The sequence below is a fragment of the Tachypleus tridentatus genome, chromosome 11 (assembly GCF_004210375.1).
Source record: "Tachypleus tridentatus isolate NWPU-2018 chromosome 11, ASM421037v1, whole genome shotgun sequence".
Classification (NCBI taxonomy): domain Eukaryota; kingdom Metazoa; phylum Arthropoda; class Merostomata; order Xiphosura; family Limulidae; genus Tachypleus; species Tachypleus tridentatus.
In genome coordinates, this window is record NC_134835.1 from 38,485,793 (window position 1) to 38,507,725 (window position 21,933).

A 21,933-nucleotide genomic window follows, 5' to 3' on the forward strand; every position below is an offset into this window, starting at 1 on the left:
TATAATTAGGTTTCGGTATCTCTCAAAAAACAAGGAAGAAACACATTATCAAGTATGTTATAAGGCTTTAGCATGGGGTAAGTTTTGTAAAACTATCTAGGTGATTTTCACGTTAGTGCGCATGTCTCAACTGGTACACTGTTGCGAGTTTCACGACACCTGTGATTGGTAAGAGGGTAGTAACAAAGCTATACTATATCCACAGTCACGCCGCTTTTAGAACCCAGAAATATAGAAATTTGTATTGCGGAAAGCAATAAAACATTTATTTTAAGTTTAACATTGTTGTTGCGCATATTCTCCGTAAACGCCACCAAATGTAAATTTCCAGTGAAACTCGAGGATCATTCTCAGTGTTAAGATGCCAATACATTATACAATATAATTATTTAAGACTTAGGAAAATCGTCTTGTTTAAAACCAGTCTTTTAAATTAAGCGTTTGCAGCGAGTGTTAATTAATGATCAGTGTACCGGAGAAAACTAAGGTTCGCACCATGATACACTTGAAAACACTCGACACGTTTAGCTTTGAGAGAAATATAAGAGTGACGGTCATCCCCGTTACTCAGCTCAAAGCTGGAATACATTGTAGTGTCAGAAGATGATGATTGGCTGCCTTAAATGTTGTCACTAGTTCAAAATTAAGGATGGTTTATAGGTCTCTGATCTGGCCGTTTAGATCATCTGTCTATAAGATGCCATTAAAACTATAAGTGCTGATAGTAATCCAAGATATAAAATTATTATAAATTATTTAACCATAAACGTTTTTACTTAGAGCATTATTTGGCCGTTAAATTAATTAAGCGATTTCTTTCAACAGAAAAGAAATCTTAAGGATGACGACAATGGGTCTATAACCCATCAAAACATGTAGATCTTTATAAAGGCTTCATGGCTTCAACTGATTGGAAATGTGTACTTTTAATCGTAGTTTTAACTGAGGTTTAACAAATATCCATACACGACTACTGTGTCCCAATTTTTTAAAATAGAAATCGAGCTTATGTTTAGTAAATCATTGAAAATAAAACTAAAAACAAAGACGAAAAATTTTTAAATGTTTAAAGGTGGGACATAAATACAATTCAGTGAATATTTAATTCTTTCTAATTCGTATTACACTGCGACGTTATGAAATAAATTACATCCATTGTCATAGTTACATGTAATTTTTACTTTAATTATTTTAAAATCTGCTACAAAGTTCCATTAAATATCAAACATTTAACACAGCTAATTGTATAATGTCTGATTTCATAATTCTCTTTACACAACTAGTAAGTATACCAATAAGTTTGTTTATTTGTTTTTGTTGAGTAAAAAGACACATAATGGGCTATCTTTTTTTTTTTCTTTACCAAACGCGAGTATCTAAACCCGGTCATTAGCGTTATAAGTTTTCCCACTTAACGCTGAGTCACTAGCAAGCATGCAATAAGTACTTGAAAAATTATGTCATAACTTAGTGTTTCTGAGCCAATTTAGATTTTAATGTTATTTGCTCAGTCTATATTTTCTGTGACGTAGTTTCTTTTCAAAACTTTTTCCACTGACGTCTTCTTTAAAAATAGAATTATGAGTTCATATTACTCTTTAAAAAGCCTATAAAGTTACTTGATTTATACTAGTATGGATTATACAATATTTTTCTTAGCACACACGCCCATCTCAGAATTCTTAAGTCGTTGTAGTAGAATAGGAAAAGGGTCGAAGGGTAACACTTCTTTCAAACTCAGTGAGTCATTTAACGGGTTCAATCACTGAAGTTGGGTAGTTGCTGATGATGTAGTCTTAGCGCATCTCAATCTAAGTTTGAAAATAAAGAGCAACTTTATAATACGATGCTTTAAAAAGCACGATATATTTCACGATACACACAAAAAAGGAAAACTTGACAAACAATAGTAAATTAAGTTATATGAAACAATTTATGTAATTACGCTTGTTTGGCCTTATCATTTGTGACAATATTAGCTTAAAGAAATGTACACCATCTTGCAGCATTTTGTATAACTAATTATATAATACTTAAATTGAAGAAAATAGGGCATTTCAAATTATACAAATTCTTAAACATATATCTAAAGCATTTCAAATACTGACAAAATATGGATTAAAACTTTACATTATAATTTCTTCAAAATCTGTTTTGTTTTGTGTGTTTTTTAATTTCGCACCAAGCTATACGAGAGCTATCTGTGCTAGCCGTCCCTAATTTAACAATGTAAGACTAGAGAAAAGGCAGCTAGTCATCACCACCCACTGCCAACTCTTGCGCTACTCTTTTACCAACAAATAGTGAGATTGACTGTCACATTATAACGCTCCCAAGGCTGAAGGGACGAGCATGTTTGGTGCGACTGTTATTCAAACTCGCGACCCTCAGTTTACGGGTCGAACGCCTTAACCCACCTGGCCACGCTAGGCACAGCTTCAGAATCAACACCAGTTTGATCCTTTAGTGTATATTGCCCAGATGACCAGTCAAATAATTTTGTTAATTTAAATAAATGTAACAATTTCTTGACAGAAAATGTAAATTCAGCAAACAGGTATATGTTGAACAATTAAGCTTACGTAAAAAAATTAAAAAGATAATTAATTTAGGTTTCGCGAAAAACAACTAATGGTTCGATTGACGAAAGTCTAAAATCGTGAAATATACAGCACTGTCAGTGTCTTTTAAATAACTAAATAAGCAGTAGTGACTCAGGCTTAGCTTACATTTTCATCCACTTTAAACAGACATTATAGTTAAGGCTCGACATGGTCAGGTGGTTAGAGCACTTGACTCATAATCTGAGGGTCGCAGGTTTGAACCTCCGTTACATTAAACATGCTCGCTCATTCTATTATTTGATGAAAGAGTAGCCCAAGAGTTGGAGGTAGGTGGTAAAGATAGGCTACCTTTTCTCTAGTCTTACACTCCTAACGTTCGGACGGCTAACGCAGACAGCTCTCATGTAGCTTTGCGCGAAATTCAAATTTAAAGTTAAGAACACTTGAGATATTTTTCATGTCTGACTAGGACCTCTCGATTAATAACCAAGGTAATCTATATTGTTTCTTTCTTAGCATCAACGGTAATTAGCTACAAATATTGAGCTTAAATTAATATACAAAATGCTGCACTTCCGTTGGTAATAAATATTATTAACTCTTGTCTTTAGAAGAAATCCTTAGAGTAGTAATACACATGTGTTTTGTTTTAACTTTAATGGCATTTTGTTTTGTAAAATTCGATACTATGTACAAAATCATAAGTTTGTTTGAGGAGTGTGTAAAACATTTTGTTCATATCTTTTACCACAAACATGCATGGATTTTGTGGGTTGAAAATTTTACTTTCGACTATTCTAACATAAAAATGTAACATGAGATACATTCGTTGTGAGGATAGAAAGTTGTTTTCATATCAAATTCATCTGCGCCACACATTTATCCATTTATTGTCAGTTCTCTTATCCATCTCACGGACTGATAAAATATTTTTAAAAGTTCTTATATTTCAAGCTAGAAATAACATTAACTAAGACGAAAACAACTTATAATAATGTATTTTATAAAGAAAACATTAAGTTTCATGTAGCTAAAATCACGTCAAACAAATATAAATACACATATCTGATTTTAAAAACTTGTATGAGAGTAGAAGATTACTTGAATTTGTTAACATTTTGAAATATAGAGGTGACGTCATTTCATCCTGTGACGTTGTTCGATCCTGCTTCATATTCTAGAGGACTGCGCTACTAAATATTTTGTTTTGCCAAGTAGGTCGTCCAGTACCTTTAAGGCATCTTTGAAAGACGTCTCCTATTCTAGTGTTTATTTTTTCTATTACCTCCTATATCGAAAAATGCATTTCCCATTATCGTACATACATCACTGCCACACTTACTAGTAAATATAACCCAGCTCAATTTGATGTTTATATTGGTGGAAAAGGCACAACTAGAAGTGATGTCTTAGATATTCCAAATTTATTAAAATCTAAATTGCAAACAACTTCATGCTGGAGGTAAGCCTTTTTGAAAACAGTTTTATGAAACGATTCCGATAAAAGATAAGCAAAACTTTATTTTTAGCTCTATTAGTTTTAAGTAATGCTGCGTCTTATGTGAAATTATTTACTACACTGTAGCGAAGTCATGCACGACGTAATAACAATGAAATACGTTTTTCTAAAGAAAGGTATTTTCAAACAGAACTTTATTACTAGCGCTTATTGTTTGACATACAAGTGTGAAATATAATACTTTGATTACACTCGCGAAAAGACAACTATTCTTAAAACTGTATACAAATTAAAGTATCATGTTCCAGTGGCAATTGGTGTATGTTTACTTGAGGTGTTTAAACCAGTTCGTTACAAACCTTTTCCTGAGGTAATGTATTCTTAAGTCATCTGACACACACATATAAGTGTTGTAAAATGGCCGTCGTGCTGTCAGAGAAGTATCTGCTAACCGTCTTAAAAAATTCAACTTTTGTTTAATAAATCCTCAACTTATAATGCATGAAGTATTTACTTAAACCGTAGAAGACGGACTCGAACAGTTTGTGTATTAAAGTGCAAATTGTACGAAACAGAATAAGGGTTTGTATTAAATAGTACTGTATCCTGTATACGACATAGCTTGTTTATTTATGTGAATACGTGCACTAATTGAATAGAACACATAACAAGTTTCATGAAAGGATTTTTGAGATGAATGATTTGTATGATATGATATTAGCTCTTTTTCGCGTCATATGTAATCGTTAGAGACGACGTCTCGTGTTAACTTTTAAATGATATAAAATATAACACTAAATCTTTTTTTTTAACTGAAACCCAAAGCTACGGGTATACTTGACATTTAGGATTCCTCAGTTATTCCTTACATTTTAATTACCCAGTAGTGTTTGTTATGTAGTCTAGCGGCAGTAATATTTTTAATCACGTAATATATTTGAAGAAGTCGACATGGAATGAACATTAAACAGGCAGCTGGATTGAGAAGTATCTCCATCGTCAAGGAAACGTAACCACACAACCATAATATATTGTAAAATGTAAATAACTTAGTGCGGTTGGGATGAATTATTAAACGTTGAAGCCCTAACTAAAAATACCAAAGAAATAAAGGTATACTCACCATTCTCACCAGAAATAAGGGTAAACTCACCATTTCCGCCAGAATTAAAGGCATACTCTCAATTCTCGCCAGAAATAAGGGTAAACTCACCATTCTCGCCAGAAATAAGGGTAAACTCACCATTTCCGCCAGAATTAAAGGCATACTCTCAATTCTCGCCAGAAATAAGGGTAAACTCACCATTTCCGCTAGAATTAAAGGCATACTCTCAATTCTCGCCAGAAATAATGGTAAACTCACCATTCCCGCCAGAAATAAGGGTATACTCATCACTTCCGCCAGAAATAAGAATATACTCACCATTTCTGCCAGAAATAAGGGTATACTCACCATTCCCACCAGAAATAAGGGTATACTCACCATTCCCACCAGAAATTAGGGTATACTCACCATTCCCACCATAAATAAGGGCACATTCACCATTTCCACCAGAAATAAGGGTATACTCACCATTCCCACCAGAAATAAGGGCATACTCACCATTCCCACCAGAAATAAGGGTATACTCACCATTCCCACCATAAATAAGGGCACATTCACCATTTCCACCAGAAATAAGGGTATACTCACCATTCCCACCAGAAATAAGAGCATACTCACCATTCCCACAAGAAATAAGAGCATACTTATCATTCCCACCAGAAATTAGGGTATACTCACCATTCCCACCACAAATTAAGGTATACTCACCATTCCCACCAGAAATAATGGTATACTCACCATTCCCACCAGAACTAAAAGCATACTCAAATAAGAGCATACTCACCATTCCCACCAGAAATAAGGGCATACTCACCATTCCCACCAGAAATTAGGGTATACTCACCATTCCCACCATAAATAAGGGCACATTCACCATTCCCACCAGAAATAAGGGTATACTCACCATTCCCACCAGAAATAAGAGCACACTTACCATTCCCACCAGAAATAACGGTATACTCGCCATTCCCACCAGAAATAATGGTATACTCACCATCCCACCAAAAATTAAAGCATACTCACCATTCCCACCAGAAATAAGGGCATACACACCATTCCCACCAGAAATTAGGGTATAATCACCATTCCCACCAGAAATAAGGGCATACTCACCATTCCCACCAGAAATTAGGGTATACTCACCATTCCCACCAGAAATAGGGGTATACTCACCATTCCCACCAGAAATAAAGGTATACTCACCATTCCCACCAGAAATCAGGGTATACTCACCATTCCCACCAGCGTAGGGTTTTTAATTACTTTAAAATTTATTGTATTCTTCTTACTTATCATAAATAGTGTAACTTTTTCTCAGTAATTTAACTACAATAAATAACTAAAATATTTTAATGATAAATTTCTGAATAATTTTTTATTTATTTCTCTCCAATATTCTACTGAATAAGGTTTTTTATTTTTCTTGCAAGAAAAAAAAATCATATTTTCGTTAGGATCATAAATCATCTTAATTATCGATCTTGCTCCATATTCAATTAGCACAGCGGAATGTCTGCGAACTCACACCACTAGAATCCTAATTTCGATACCCATGGGGAGCGAAGCACAAGCAGCTCTTTGTGTAGCTCTGTGCTTAAGTCCAAAACAATAAATCAATCAATCTTCAATTATGATCGTAAACAAAACTTCACATTAGTTCAAATCACCAAAACCGTTATTTAACTAAGTATTTAGAAATCAGTTTTTCTCACATCATTCTTTCAACTAATATTTCAAAACTGAGTATTTTTAACCATTTCCAAGATGTTTCATTTGTCTTATAAAGCTTACTAATTTTGTATACTTGACTTTGTCTTAAAACTTACTAATTTTGTGTATTTAACTTTGTCTTAAAACTTACTAATTTTATATATTTAATTTGGTCTTATGACGTTTACTTATTTTGGATATTTAACTTCGTCTTATAAAGCTTACTAATTTTGTATAGTTAACTGTGTCTTATAAAACTTACTAATTTTGTATAGTTAACTTTTTTTTATACAGTTTACCAATTTTGGATATTTAGCTAAGTTTCTTATCATTTACATAACGATGGTTTTATTCATTGAAAGTTGCTATTTATTTATCGTTATTTTTAAGTCAATTATTAAAGTCATTTACTGATGATTTCCCCAGTTTTATTCTCCTAGTTTTTAATGATTTTGAAAAAAACCATTGACAAAATATCTTCTGAAATTTTTTTCTCAATTGATCCAGTGTTATAATGTGAAAACGATTTTTTTTTTCTGTTACAGTGTTTTAATCTCACTAATTCCACTATGTAACAAAATTTTTACTTTTTCTTGTTCCTGGGCAGAAAGTGTTATTTCCCAATTAATTATACCTAGAGTAAATGAAAAAGACCTATTTTTCTCTTCAATTTTGCTTTTGTGACCTGGATAATGAAATTTTCAAATTGACCAATTTTTCCAGAACATTCCAGGTAGATTCAGTGCTGAGTAGCTGATAGAGAATTTTCTCGAACTTACAAGAAATTTCAAGAACATCCTAGAATGTTGTAGAACTTACAATAATTTTCTTGAACTTTACATAGTTATATTTTATATACAGGGGCTCACCACTTCAGTTTAGTTCTAGATGCCTAAGTGAACACATAAACCTATCTGATTTTACCAGATATGGCATCAAGAAAACTACAGGCATTCTCCAGACACATTCTGATATGTGTGTGGCAAATTTACCAAGACAAGAGCGAAAAAGTACTCTATGACAGCATCTGTTAAAACGTGTGAAACCCACAAGGCATATTTGGGTATGCCTATCGGGGATCAAGACAAACCCTGGACACCTCATTTTACCTACGAGCACTGCAAAAAAAAAACTCTAGAAAGTAAGACGGACAATTTTGTTTGCTTCAATAGTAAAATTTTATATTATACAAATTTTAGACTTTTAAAATTCGGTGCACCTCAAAGAGGAATACAACAGCGTCAAGACCTTGCTAGAAGCCTTGAAGTATGATGAGTATGGCTGGGAGGTTACAGGAGACTTCAAAATGGTGGCATTCCTGATGGGTCTCTAAGGAAGCTTTATCAAGTGTCCCTGTTATCTTTGTCTTTGAGACAGCAGGGACACCACAGCGCACTACAACAGGAAGCACTGGCCACAAAGGACCAAGTTCTCTGTGGCAAGGCACAATGTCATGTGTGAGCTACTAGTGGACCTCCAGTAGGTTTTGTTCTAAATATTTTTGTTCATTTTTGTATAGCTTTAGTATAAATACATGTAACTCTTGATTCATACGTTGTTTTATTCAGACCTTATGCAAATAAAAATGTGAAAATTTGCCCGCTTTTACATAGAAAATATGTTAATTTCTAAATTTCATTATCCAGGTCACAAAAGCGAAGTTTTTCTGTACTTTTACAACATAAGCAAGTAAAAAATAACACATACTATCCAGGAACGAAATCTGTGTCACGTGGTGTTATTATAGTTGAAAAACGGTTATTAACAAATAGCCCACTGCTCTGATTTTTAATAATTATTATTCAATTTGGTTGGTCACGTTTTCTAATCGCATCATTCATTAATTTGTTACACTACTTTTCAAAAGCTACAGAATATTAATTGAAGTGATTTGATACCTGTAGGTCATTAGTTATTTTCTTTATAAACTGCTAATACATCCAGTCATTTACAACTGTTAGTTTATTGACAAGTAGTTTTAAAATTAGGTATTTATGGATTATGCGTCATTAATTTAACATCATTTTAACTGAAAATTCTTATCTTATTTTGCTGAGTGTCTATAAACAAGTATTTTAAGACGTTATATCTCAGAATTTTTACAGTTGGATCTTCATTGACCTGGTATTAAGATCTTATGACCATCATGTTGTACATTGTAAGTTTTCACAAGAAACTACAATCAGTTCCACATTACGAATTTACTTAAAAATAAAAATCGCTGAACAAAATATCAGAAAATATAATTAAGCCTAACAGAACAATACCAAGTTTAGATGGAAAATAGTTTAATTCGAAGCTGGGCTATGAAATGTCGAAACTAGTTTCTATTTAAATTTCGTATTGTGTCGTTACTGTAGATTTAAACTTTATAGTATATGACTTATACTGTATTGTATAATTTATAGGTGATAAAATTAGTTGAATATAAATTGTATCCTTTTTTTAACTGAAGTAAATTTTTCTTTACAATACTAAAGGAGTGATCAAAGGAAAAAACGAAATAATGTAGAAAGATAAAGTCCCGAATTGTTAAGTTATACCAGGGAAAATATCTACTATTTCTTTAAACTTTAAACGTTACTTCACTGAAATGCTTCTTTTAATGCACAAGTGGATAAGCAGTAAATTGACGGACTTACAATTTCAAGGTCTGAATCTTTTATTTCTTACTGCTTAGCTTATTACACACACAAAACAATGTCCTCTAATTCTAACTTTAGCTTTTATTGTACTAATTATTATATACGGAACAGTCCGAGATGACTATCACCCACAATCGTATTTTTCCAGAATGACTAGAGACGAGAATAATACCAAAATATAGTTGAAAGGTATTCTTCGTATCGATAATATTACGAAGAGACACTTTATATATTTTTTTCAAACGTAAATTACACCATTGTTCACGAATAAAGAATAACCGTATTTATATTAATGATTCTTAGACGAAAGATACAAATTTATATGTGTTGTTAAGCCTTTAAATGCTGCCGAGCGGATTAATTTGTTTTGAATTTCGCGCAAAGCTACTCGAGGGCTATCTGCGCTAGCTTTTGGGCTACTCTTTTACCAATGAATAGTGGAATTGACCGTCACTTTATAACGTACCCACGGCTGAAAGAGCAAGCATGTTTGGCGCGACGGGGGTGCGAACCCGCGACCTTTAGATTACGAGTCGCACGCCTTAATACGCTTGGCCATGCCGGGCCTCGTGCAAAGCTACATGAGGGCTATCTGCACTAGTCGTCCCTAATTTAGCAGTGTAAGATTAGATGGAAGGCAGCTAGTCATCACCATCCATCGCCAACTCTTAAGCTACTCTTTTACCAACGAATAGAGGGATTGACCGTCACATTGTAACGCCCCCACGAGTGAAAGGGCAAGCATGTTTAGTGCGACCAGGATTCGAACCCACGACCCTCGGATTACGAGTCGAACGCCTTAACACGCTTGGCCGAGCGGATTAAGTAAGATGTTTGTTTGTGAAATGTTAAAAATAACATGATGTATATATATATATTGGTAAAGAAGGACAATAAAAAACCGCAAAAATTGAGATTACATATTCATTTTAAGATGTATGTAAATTTATGTATTAGATGTTCCTTACCTCCACAGAACATGAAGATTAAAACAGATATACTCATTTCACGTTACTTATCTCTAATTTCAATTATTATTAGTTTACTTTACAAAGCTCGGGTACGGACAGAGCCAGAAGTCAACTCTACAAGATAATGCCATGAATAATCACTTTCTGGAATCTGTGAGAGTGCTTATGAACTTTAATATCCAGCACTGGAAACTGTACATTTGTATCTAGTAATGGTCACAAATAGCAAAGATACCTTGATGTTTAGAGAGAAGAGCCTTCTTTGTTACAGTCTGTTAGAGGAATGGACCTTCATATGAATAAAAAATCAGAGAAGAGTTTGGTTTATGGCAAAGAAAAACTTCCTAAGGCAATTCAACAGTCTCACTTTGCTTTGTAAATAAAGTAAAGAAATCGATTATTTTGTTTACTGCCAATATAGCTTCAAATAATAAAACTGAGATCAGAAACTTAAATAACAACGGATTCACCATAAAATTCTAAAGTACTAGAATCAAAGTAGTTTTTGTTTGTAAGAACCAACTAACACTTCAACCGTTAAGCTAATCACATTTACCGAAATATTTCGCCTACGTGAGTGTCATCATAACCCAAGTTACAGTGCAATGTTTATTTGATATCGACTACTCTAATTCCCTTGAGTGAAACTCAACACTTCTGGAAGAACACGAAATATCAATAAGTGTATGCTAACGTTTTACATCCATTTTCTATAACACAGTAGCATAGTCCCATCAAAGCTTGCTTTTGTGTTATATAAATAGTAGTTACCAAACGATTCGACAGTATTTCACAGGGCAAGTAATAAAAATATCTAGTAACTCCAAGAAATGCTCTTAAGACGGGGCAATTAACATCGCTTGTATATTCTAAAGTTATTAAGCTGATTGAAACTACTGTAGTTATCATGTTGAAAACCTTATTGATTCTAGAAGTACCAAAGGAATTAGCATTCTTGAAACAGATTTGGAACCAAAGATTCCATTAACATTTTACTTGTTAACTGTGTTCTTTATTGTTTGTGCTATTTCCTGTAACTGTATTTCTTTTATGATGCTTTTTCGAAGTCAAAGTATTATGTTTTTCTCGGTGAAGTAAACTTTTTCAGCAAGTTCTTTATGAATTAATTTAGTTACAATAATAATAAAAAATAGCTTGGAAAAAATGATTTAGAACAACTCGATGAGCAATAGTTTTTGTTTCTAATTCGATGATGTGTGACCGCAAACTCACGAAAAAATTAACTTCGGTTCTTAAAGCCCTCACTTTTAACTTAGATAAAAAAACGTCGCGTATATATTCTATCTGATGACTTAGGAGAGGTTAGGATTAACTTGCTTACTGGTATGTTATAATAATAATAGTATCAAACAAAAATTTTACTTTTTCTTGTTCCTGGGCAGAAAGTGTTATTTCCCAGTTGCTTATGCCTAAAGTAAATAGAAAAGACCTATTTTTATCTTAAAACTTTGCTTTTGTGACCTGGGAGCGTACAACGAAAACATGATGGGAGACTATATTTGGGGGTTGATACGTGAAAGTGATCTACATTACGGTCGCAAATCTTGAAAAACTACTCACTTCTAAACATTTTTGTACAACTTTAGTATAAATACATGTAAATCTCGATTTATATGTTGTTTTATACAGACCTTATGCAAATGAAAATGTGCAAATTTTCCCCTTTTTACATAGAAAATAAGTTAATTTCTAAATTTCATTATCCAGGCCACAAAAGCAAAGCTTGAAGAGAATAATGGCCATTTTTACATTACAACGTAAGCAATTAAGAAATAATACATACTTTCTTGGAACAAAGTTTGTGTTACATGCTGTAATTGTTATTGCCTGTCAAATACTCAACGCATACATGAGAAAAATAGATATGGCTGAGTAAGTTAATTCTTTAGTGATTTATCCAATACAGAGAAAACTATTTTAAAAGTTAATTTACAGATAATTCACTTTTTGAGATATCTCAGTAAGATATGAAATTAAGTTTCAAAGAGGTAACTTTTAAATGGTTTGATTTACTAAACCAATAACAGTCGTGTCTTTAACGATCTTGTTGTATAATAGAGTTGTTAGACCTAACTCAACGTTCAGCTACGAAACTGAAACATTTTTATTGAGGAAAACGTGTGGAAAAGTTTGTTTGTTTCTTGAATTTCGCGCAAAGCTTGTTTGTTTGTTTTTGAAATTTGCACAAAGCTACTCGAGGACTATCTGTGCTAGCCGTCCCTAATTTACCAGTGTAAGACTAGAGGGAAGGCAGCTAGTCATCACCGCCCATCGCCAAACTCTTGAGCTACTCTTTTACCAAAGAATAGTGGGATTGACCGTCACATTATAACGCCCCCCACGGCTGAAAGGGCGAGCATATTTGGTGCGGCGGGGATTCGAACCCGCGACCTTCATATTACGAGTCGAACGCCTTAACCCACCAAGTCTGTTCTTATTTGTTCTTATTATATCATACAAATAAATTGGAAATATACTATTCTTGATGGATACTTGAATATTCGCCAGGTTAGTTAAACTTATGCTTTAGTTTTGCAGTGTTGATTATTCTTAGTTATAGGATTTATAGCTTCCAATAAGAAAAATTAACATTAATTTCTGTATATTTTTTATTTAAGTGATTCAAATTCTCTCATACATTAAATGTTTATATTTGGCTGCCGATCTCAGTTCGTAAGGTTTGGTTACTTGGTCATTCATATTTTAACAAATCATTTTTTATTGTAGAATTTAGGTAACAGTAACTGTCAACCTAGTCATTTAGTACCAGTTAACTGTTGTGACACATTGTATTTGATTTTCTATTGTATTCATGTAGAGGGTGAGCGGTAAGTTTAGGGACTTACAACTCTAGGATTCGATTTTCGATTCTATGTGAGGGATAAATATCACAGTTAATCTATCTAGTAGCTTTTCGCTGAAACATTCAAATACGACAAACATTCTTCTATTATAAGCCTAATTCAAAAGACCTCAGTGCTAGTAAATAGGTATAAATAACTAAAAAGCTTTCAAAAAAGGAAGAAATGGTCATTATTAATCCTTCAAAAGCAATGTGAACAAGATAGCAGGGATGGAATTTGTACCATCTCTACATAGTAGCACAGGCAAGAATTAGCATACTGCAATATATAACTATTCAATCACATTTCTGTCAAGATTCTATTGTTACAATATTTGTATTGTTACTGATATCAGTCATCCTTCACATTTACTTCTCTTGTGAAAAGGTTCTATTAATAAGGAAGTTCTAAACACAACAAGGTTCCAACTGTAACAGTTATTGTTCATATATTATTGGCTGGTACTCACGCTTTCATTCTGTACTTAAGCTTTTTAAAGGAGTACAAGCTTTATCTTAAAAAACTGACATCAAGATAACATTTATATAAACTGATACTCTATTTAAAACTATGACACCTCAGTGCAATTGGTTGATACTATTGTTTCGGTTTTTATTATCATATAATATAAAAGAATAATACAACATTCTAACTTTTTGCTATGATATTTACAGACATTCCCAGAAGTTCCATGGATATTACTATAAAAGGAAACATTGTAGAGTATTGTAGAGTTCTGATGACGTATTGATCAATGAACAAAACGAGTTATTCACACATAGACAGTGCTACCACCTGCCTGATTAAAAGAAATTACGCTGCTATTCAGGGTTGTATATTATTTGCCGATGTGTAGTACTTGATCATGATCCAGTTCACAGATACGTATTAGTTCAAAATATGCATCAGTATAGGATTGCTTAGGATAACTGTTAGCCTACTGGTTGAGTAGTGGTTAACCATGAGAGAGAGAGTCTTAAGTTTATCTTAGTCAGCTTTAATTGAAACTGGTAAGTTTAGCTTTCGATTAACCTTACATAAACTGTAAAGTCCCATGTGACTGGAGGATATTGTAACATGTACGAGAATGAATATCTGAATCCAAGGTGAGAATTATCACAATCAATTTATTAAAATATATCAGGCTCATAAATACTTCTGAAATTATTAGGATTTATAGCATACTGAACAAGCCTACAAGCTACCTAGTAGAGCAGGTTTTGAAACCCGTGATGGGCAGAGCACATATAGTTCTTTGTGTAGCTTTGTACTTCATAACAAACAACACCTCTACAAACCACATTTTCTAATAAAACATTACAACTTAGAGCTTACAACCTCTGCTTAAAATATTTAAGTTCTTTGACGCTGCAAAGTGTCATGTAGGAAAGAAAGTGAATTATATCGTGGGCATTCAATATTATTTGTTTCAATTTTTTTTCTCCCAAAATTGTTTTCTGTACTAAACTGGTGAGGTCTTCATATCTAATGTTACAGTTACCAGTATACATAATTGTTATTAACAAGATTAATTTCGGTAAACTACAATATTTTTGGTAGAGTTAGTATTTTTTATTTATATTTCCTCAACTTTGATTCCATCTCGCTAGTTTTGGTCTTAGTCAAGTGCTAAGATTTTAAAAATAAATTTCCAAAAACACCAACTGTTAAACAAAATAAAAAGCAATTGAAATTCAAGTCCGTTGATTTCTGACCACAAGAAGCCCATGGTAACTGGCAACATTGAGTAATGTAATTAAGAGGTGGCACCGGCAGATAGAATACGGAATTTTTTTGTACTAATAAAAGCTCTGAAAACTCCAGCGAAATTGAACACATTGTCGTTTCAATAACTGAATCACTGAATTCTCGGGGCCTCTGCCCAAATTGTTCAAATCAAGAGTTTAGAATCTCTGAATTCTTGGGGCCTCTGTCTAAAGTGTTCAGGTCAAGAGCTTAGAATCCCTGAATTTTCGGGGCCTTTGCCAAATCTATTCAGATCAAGAGTTTAAAATCTCTGAATTCTTGGGACTTCTGCCCAAATAGTTCAGTTCAAGAGTATAGAGTCTCTGGATTATCGGAGTCTCTGCCCAAATTATTCATATCAAGAGTTTAAAATTTCTGAGTTCTTCGCGCTTCTATCGACATAGTTCAGATCAAGAGCTTAAAATATTTGAATTATCGGGGCCTCTGTACAAAGTGTTCAGATCAAAAGTTCAACATCTCTGAATTTTCGGGGCCTCTGTCTAATCAAGAGCTTAGAATCTCTGGATTCTTGGGGCTGCTGCCCAAATTGTTTGTACAAAGAGCTTAAAATATATCTTTTACTTTCAAAATTTTTATTTTCGTTGTCTCAGCTATATTCAGGGCTTATTACATTAGAATCCCATGTTCGATCTTCGCTACAGACATAATGCAGGTAGCTCATTGTACATCTTTGCAATAAAAACATCAATAAACAAGAAAGAATCCCCAATAGCCGCTACACTTGAAATGATTTTAGGCAGAATTAGAGTGAAATAATCTATGACACTTTTCTCCCCTTTATATTGGCTATACTTTTGTGTACCACCAATACCAAGATTTCTACCAGTCTACCCTAAAACTGAAATTATTTTATGAAGTATAATTTATAAGAATAGTAACCAATAACAACTGTCTAGGCTCATCTACATTAATTGTTATTGTTATACATTCCTTAATACAGTTAAGCTTTTCTTAAACCCTCATAATTCAGGTTTCGACACTCGCTGTGAGTGGAGCACGGATATCCTATACCGTTGTGTACATGTACTCTTATAAACAGAAAAAAAGAAAACACTTGAACACATATTGTCATAACTGAATAAAGTCCTACGGTACCACAGCGGTATGTCTGCGGACTCACACCGCTAGAATTCGGGTTTCGATACCCGTAACGGGCAGAGCACAGGTAACTCATAGTGAAGCTTGTGCTTAATTACAAACAAACAAACAAGCTGAAGAAAATTAGTAACATACAAAATACACTTTCATTCTATTTATTATAGTTTTAGTATCGTATTACAATAAAAAATGAACATAGTTGAATGAAATGAACATATATCAACTCTAACTACGTTCTGCTCTCTTATTAGTTGGAAATTAACGAGGTTACTACCACCATATCGATTTTAAACGTTACTCTAAAACAATTTATTTATAAAGTAATATCAGTTGTATACACCTGCCTTTAATAAGCACTTCAGCCTGAATTTAACGTAATTAATACAAGTAATTTCAAATTTAATCTTGAATTCATGGAAAGCTGATGTGTATGATAACCATGAGTAGAATTGTCTATTTTTGTTGGCTTAATTTCAGTCATGTTTCTCGTTTGAAACTCTACAAGCCCCCTAGCGACATGTTTGTGGACTTTACAAAGCAAAAAACCAGGTCTTGATAGCCGTAAAATGTGTTTAACTACAAATTAACATCAGACCTGTAAATAAATAAGCCAGATATCCAAATTTTATTATATTCTGAGAAATAATAATATATGGGTATAGTAGGTAAAGATATTCTATATTAATTCCTGTTTACTCCTAACTGAGCGCAGATAGCCCTCGTGTAGCTTTGCGCGAAATTCAAAAAACAAACAAACAAAACAAGCCTAACTGATGTTCTGTATATTAGCATCGTGTTTCGGCTGCTTATTGAATCTTTTGTGCCTGTGTAACAAGTTATATATGTTTCTAAATTTAAAGGACAGTTCCTTCTCCATGATAGTAAACTTAATAAACTCTTATAAAGTTCAACATATCATAGGTATAATTTAATATGACAAAGACGGCACGATCAAAACACATGAAAGGATAATTTAACATAGGAGAGTAATATCTGATAGAAGAATAAAGGTGATAATTTTAAACGACGTAAGCTTATATGATGGTAGAGTAAAACAGACCTTTATTATATATCGAACAAGCCTGATTTTGCTACAAGTATTGACTTCATATTATAAAATTAAATTATTTTCGTACAGTTAATTTTAATATGTTATAAAGAAATAGATCTATGTATTAAACAATTTTGAAAGTAAAGTAAACTAGATATGTCGGATTCACAAAAATGTGATGTTTGAGAAACAAAAATGTAGGACTAAATAACTTCATAACCCGCAATCTGTTTTTGTTTATTTTGAATATCGCGCCAAGCTACGCGAGGGCTATCTGCGCTTGTCGTCCCTAATTTAGCAGCGTAAGACTAGAGGAAAAGCAGCTGGTCATCACCACCCACCGCCAGCTATTGGGCTACTCTTTTACAAAAGAATAGTGGGATTCACCGTAACATTATAACGCTCCCACGGCTGAAAGGGCGAGTATGTTTGGCGTGACGAGGATTTGAAGTCGTGACCCTTGGATTACGAGTCGAGTGTCTTAACCACCTGGCCATGCCAAAGCCGAATTTTGTTAATAGTATAACTAATACGTAAGTATAATTATTTACAGGCCTGGCATAGCCAGGTGGCTAATGCGATCGACTCCTAACCTGAGGGTGGCGGGTTCAAATCACTGTCGTGCGTCTTGTCTTACTCTTCTAAATTATAGACGGATAGCGCAAATAAATCTTGTGTAACTTTGCGCGAAATTCATAAATGAACAAATAGTTATTTTCAAAACGGATCAAATTCTTTCGTGGTGACGAAAGTGAAAACGTATTTTAAAGACAGCTGGTATGGGTATTAAAACCTTAATAAAGTATGTAACAACATTTTGACTTTCTAATATTTTTTTTCATTAACCTGAAGAGGATTCTGTTTTTAATATAAATGAAAAATAAAAACTCTTGATTTTCGCTACTGGTTGCACTCTCTTTGCAGCAAACACTATTTGTTGTTGTTCAACATTGTTCTCGTATTCATAATGTTAACGTTTTCTGGTCGACAGTTTGGTTATAGAAAGCCGTTAAAAAACGAGTTGTGGAAGTTTGTGACAGCAGAATTTAATAATGTTATTTGTTATAGTTGTTCCTGTTCTAACAAATAAAGATAGATAAGACGTTGTTTGAAGTGTAGTGGAAAACTTACGATGTTGACATCTTTGTCAGTTCACTTTTGGAATGATGGAGGTTCACACAAAGCCATGGAATTGTCGGTATGCTCATAAGTTTTAAAGAAGGTCGTCATTCAAAACTATTAAATTATAAATTTCATGAAAGAATGTTTTGTTTTTAAACCAATACTTTGATTTACCCTTTGATTAATCTAGTATACCAGTAAAATAACTAGTGATTAAGACTTGTAATGAAACTGTTAATACTTTACGAGTTTATACGAAAAATCGGACAGAAGGAAATAATAATATTGCCAGATACAGTTGAGTCGAAGGACATGAGAAGCGATTTAAAAACGGCTATTAGCTTGTGTAACAGTCTGTACAGAGTTTGAACGATTAATACACGATTTGAAAATTCAGTATAAGTGAATCAAGCCTTCATTGTAAAGATCACTGATCGATATGTAATCATTCAATTTCGATCTGTTGTGTTATTCGATTTCAATAAGAGCACGGTGATAGTTGAAACCTCGCAGCTCGGGCACACACTGATTGATATATACTCTTCAAAAAAGGAAACGCAAAAGGCAAAATATGAGACAAATTGTTAACAAGTTTATTCCGGGTAGTTCTGTATGACATGTGTGAAACTTTGCACATTCACTGCTGAACATCCAAAGTCTGCAAAGGCGAAGTCCACGCTCACTAGGTGAAGTTTAACGTCACTCAACGTCAATAACGAGTATGTCCCCGTGAGCATCAATAACTGCTTGGCATCTCATGCTCATGGAAGCGATGAGATGACGAATCACATCCTGTGGAATGGCTGTCCACTCAGCCTGCAAAGCTGCTGCAAGCTGAGGTAGAGTTTGCGGTTGAGGTTGTCGCCGTCGCAGACGTCGGTCCAACTCGTCCCAAAAATGTTCGATGGGGTTTAAATCTGGTGATCTGGAGGGCCAGGGAAGAACGTTGATGTTGTGGTGTCTCAAGAAGACAGTGGTGAGTCGGGCTGTGTGAGGACGGGCGTTGTCATGTTGAAAAACGTCGTTGACGTTCACCATGATGGGTTGCACATGGGGCCTAAGAATCTCGTTGACGTATCGTTGAGCCGTAAGATTCCCTCGAATGTGCAAAAGGTCTGTTCTGGCATTGTAGGCAATGGCAGCCCACATCATGACGCTGCCACCACCAAATCTGTCAATATCCTGCACACAGTTTGCTGCAAAACGTTCACTTCGGCGACGGTAAACACGGGTTCTTCCATCCTGCCTACGAAGCATAAAATGTGATTAATCGCTGAACCAAACATGCCTCCATCTTCGATGAGGCCATACCCGATGTGCCTGAGTTTACTGCAGCCGTGCTTGACGATGTTGCTGGGTGAGGATGACGCCTCTGACTGGACGTCGAGGTGGGATTCCTGCATCTCGTAGACGGTTGCGTACGGTCTGATCGGAAATCCTACGCAGCCCTGGTATGGTTGAGGCAGTAGACGTCGCAGTGGTGGTCCTATCCCAAAAGTGACGTAACCAGATGTTGCGATCTTGTGCGGGCGTGGTCACACGAGGTCTGAAGATCGTGGACGGTCACGAGTTGATCCATGTTGTTGGTGACGATTTCATAGCCTTGTTATGGTGCTTGGGTGGACATTCACAGCTCTGGCAACATCTGATTGAGATTCGCCTGCTTCCAAGCGACCAATGGCGTTGTTGCGTTGTGCTTCAGTCAGTCTTGGCGTAACTGTATTGCGTGTCGGTGGCTTAACACTGAGCTATGGAAACCGAGAACCCGTCACTTTTATAGGGATTTTGCACATGTTGCATTTGCAGAACATGCAGATCTCTCAAACAAATTTATTGGGCACGCATGCGTTTTGGCGAAATATCTGATGTTTTCCTCCGTTTTCAAAGTGCACAACTTTTATTGTCATTTTGGTCTGACAATCAGTGCCTTAACACGTGTAACATCACATACTCTGAGCTTGTTACGTTATTACATATATTTCTCTTTAAAATAACAAAAATATCCCTTTTGCGTTTCTTGTTTTGAAGAGTATATATATGTCTTGGGTTCAAATCCCCGTCACATCAAACATGCTCGCCCTTTCAGTCATTTGGGTGTTATAATGTGACGGTCAATCCTACTATTAGTTGGTAAAAGAGTAGCGCAAGAGTTGGCGGTGATGACTACCTGCTTTCTCTCACTGCAAAATTAGGGATGGTTAGCGCAGATAGTCCTCGTGAAGCGTTGCGCGAAACTCAAAAACAATCTATATATATATATACATACATACATTTTGTAAGTTTTCTTTTGAGAAGTTGACTACAATTTGGGTACCACCAGATCTGTCTCTGATTTTGATGACTAATTTAGATTTAAAAATTAAAGGTATATTATTAATAACTTTCATTTCAAAATGCAATTATTAAAGAGAAACAGATAAAATTTGTTTTTATTTTTTCTCTCGGGAGCATTTGGTTAAAATAATGCATTTCGTTGCGTTCTAAAATTACGTTTCTGTGTCTTATTTTTTTCTAAAGTGATAATGTAATTTTCATCAGCTTCGCTTACGTCAAAGCAGGATTTAAAAGGAGAACCACACATATAAAACCCACGGAACTGAACAAGTTTCACGCGCACTGAATTCTAAATCAGTGCAATTAGTCTCTGTCACAAAAGAAGATCATAAATCAGAGAGAAATATGCAAGTTATTCCACTTTTTATACTGAAACAGATCAAGTCAGTCTATTTGCTCTTAATGCTACTGTTATAAATGATTTAACTATTCTAACTTCACCGGACCAGATTGTGTAAGCACTGAATTACATGAGGATGAAACATAGTGCAGTGATAACCATACAGAAAGCAATGGATTTTTCTTATTCTATTTTTTTGTAATTGAAAAAACATTTTGTTTTAGAATCTCAATTATTATTCTATGAACAAAATATTCCATTCGCTTTTGGAATGTTATTCGAATAATTTATTTTTAATGCGTCATCTAAGTTTATGACAGTTTAAAAACTAGTTAAACCATGGAAGTTAAAAACTAGTTAAACCATGGAAGTTAAAACCTAGTTACTTTGCTTCTGAAGTGTTCTTATTCAAATATTTTGAAATGCTTTAAAAGTGCGAGCACAAAACGATGACTGCATTTTAACACGTTAAAGCTTTGAATGAATAGTGATGAGTGGCACACTGTAAACAGTCATCTTAGTGAAACAGTTTATCTTCAGTGATACAACAAAGCAGATAAATGCATCTCCATCTGAAATAAAGTCTTAAATTTACAGAAATATATGTGTGTGTGTGTGCGGTCGTTTAAGATTAAAAGTTTTCGCATGTTACGTTGCAATACTGGAGTCAAATATTCCACAGTCCTTTGAAAATGATCTTGTAATACAGTCTTACATCAATCTTACAAATATCACTGGGCAGTATTTAAATTTTATAGAAGATTTATAAGTAGAAACTATCCAATTGCTTACTTAATTTTCATATACAGGGTAAACATAAAAATACACACCATTTTCTATTTCAGTACACACTTGAAACTTGAAACAAGAAAACTTTGAAAAGTTTAAAGAGAAACATCATTC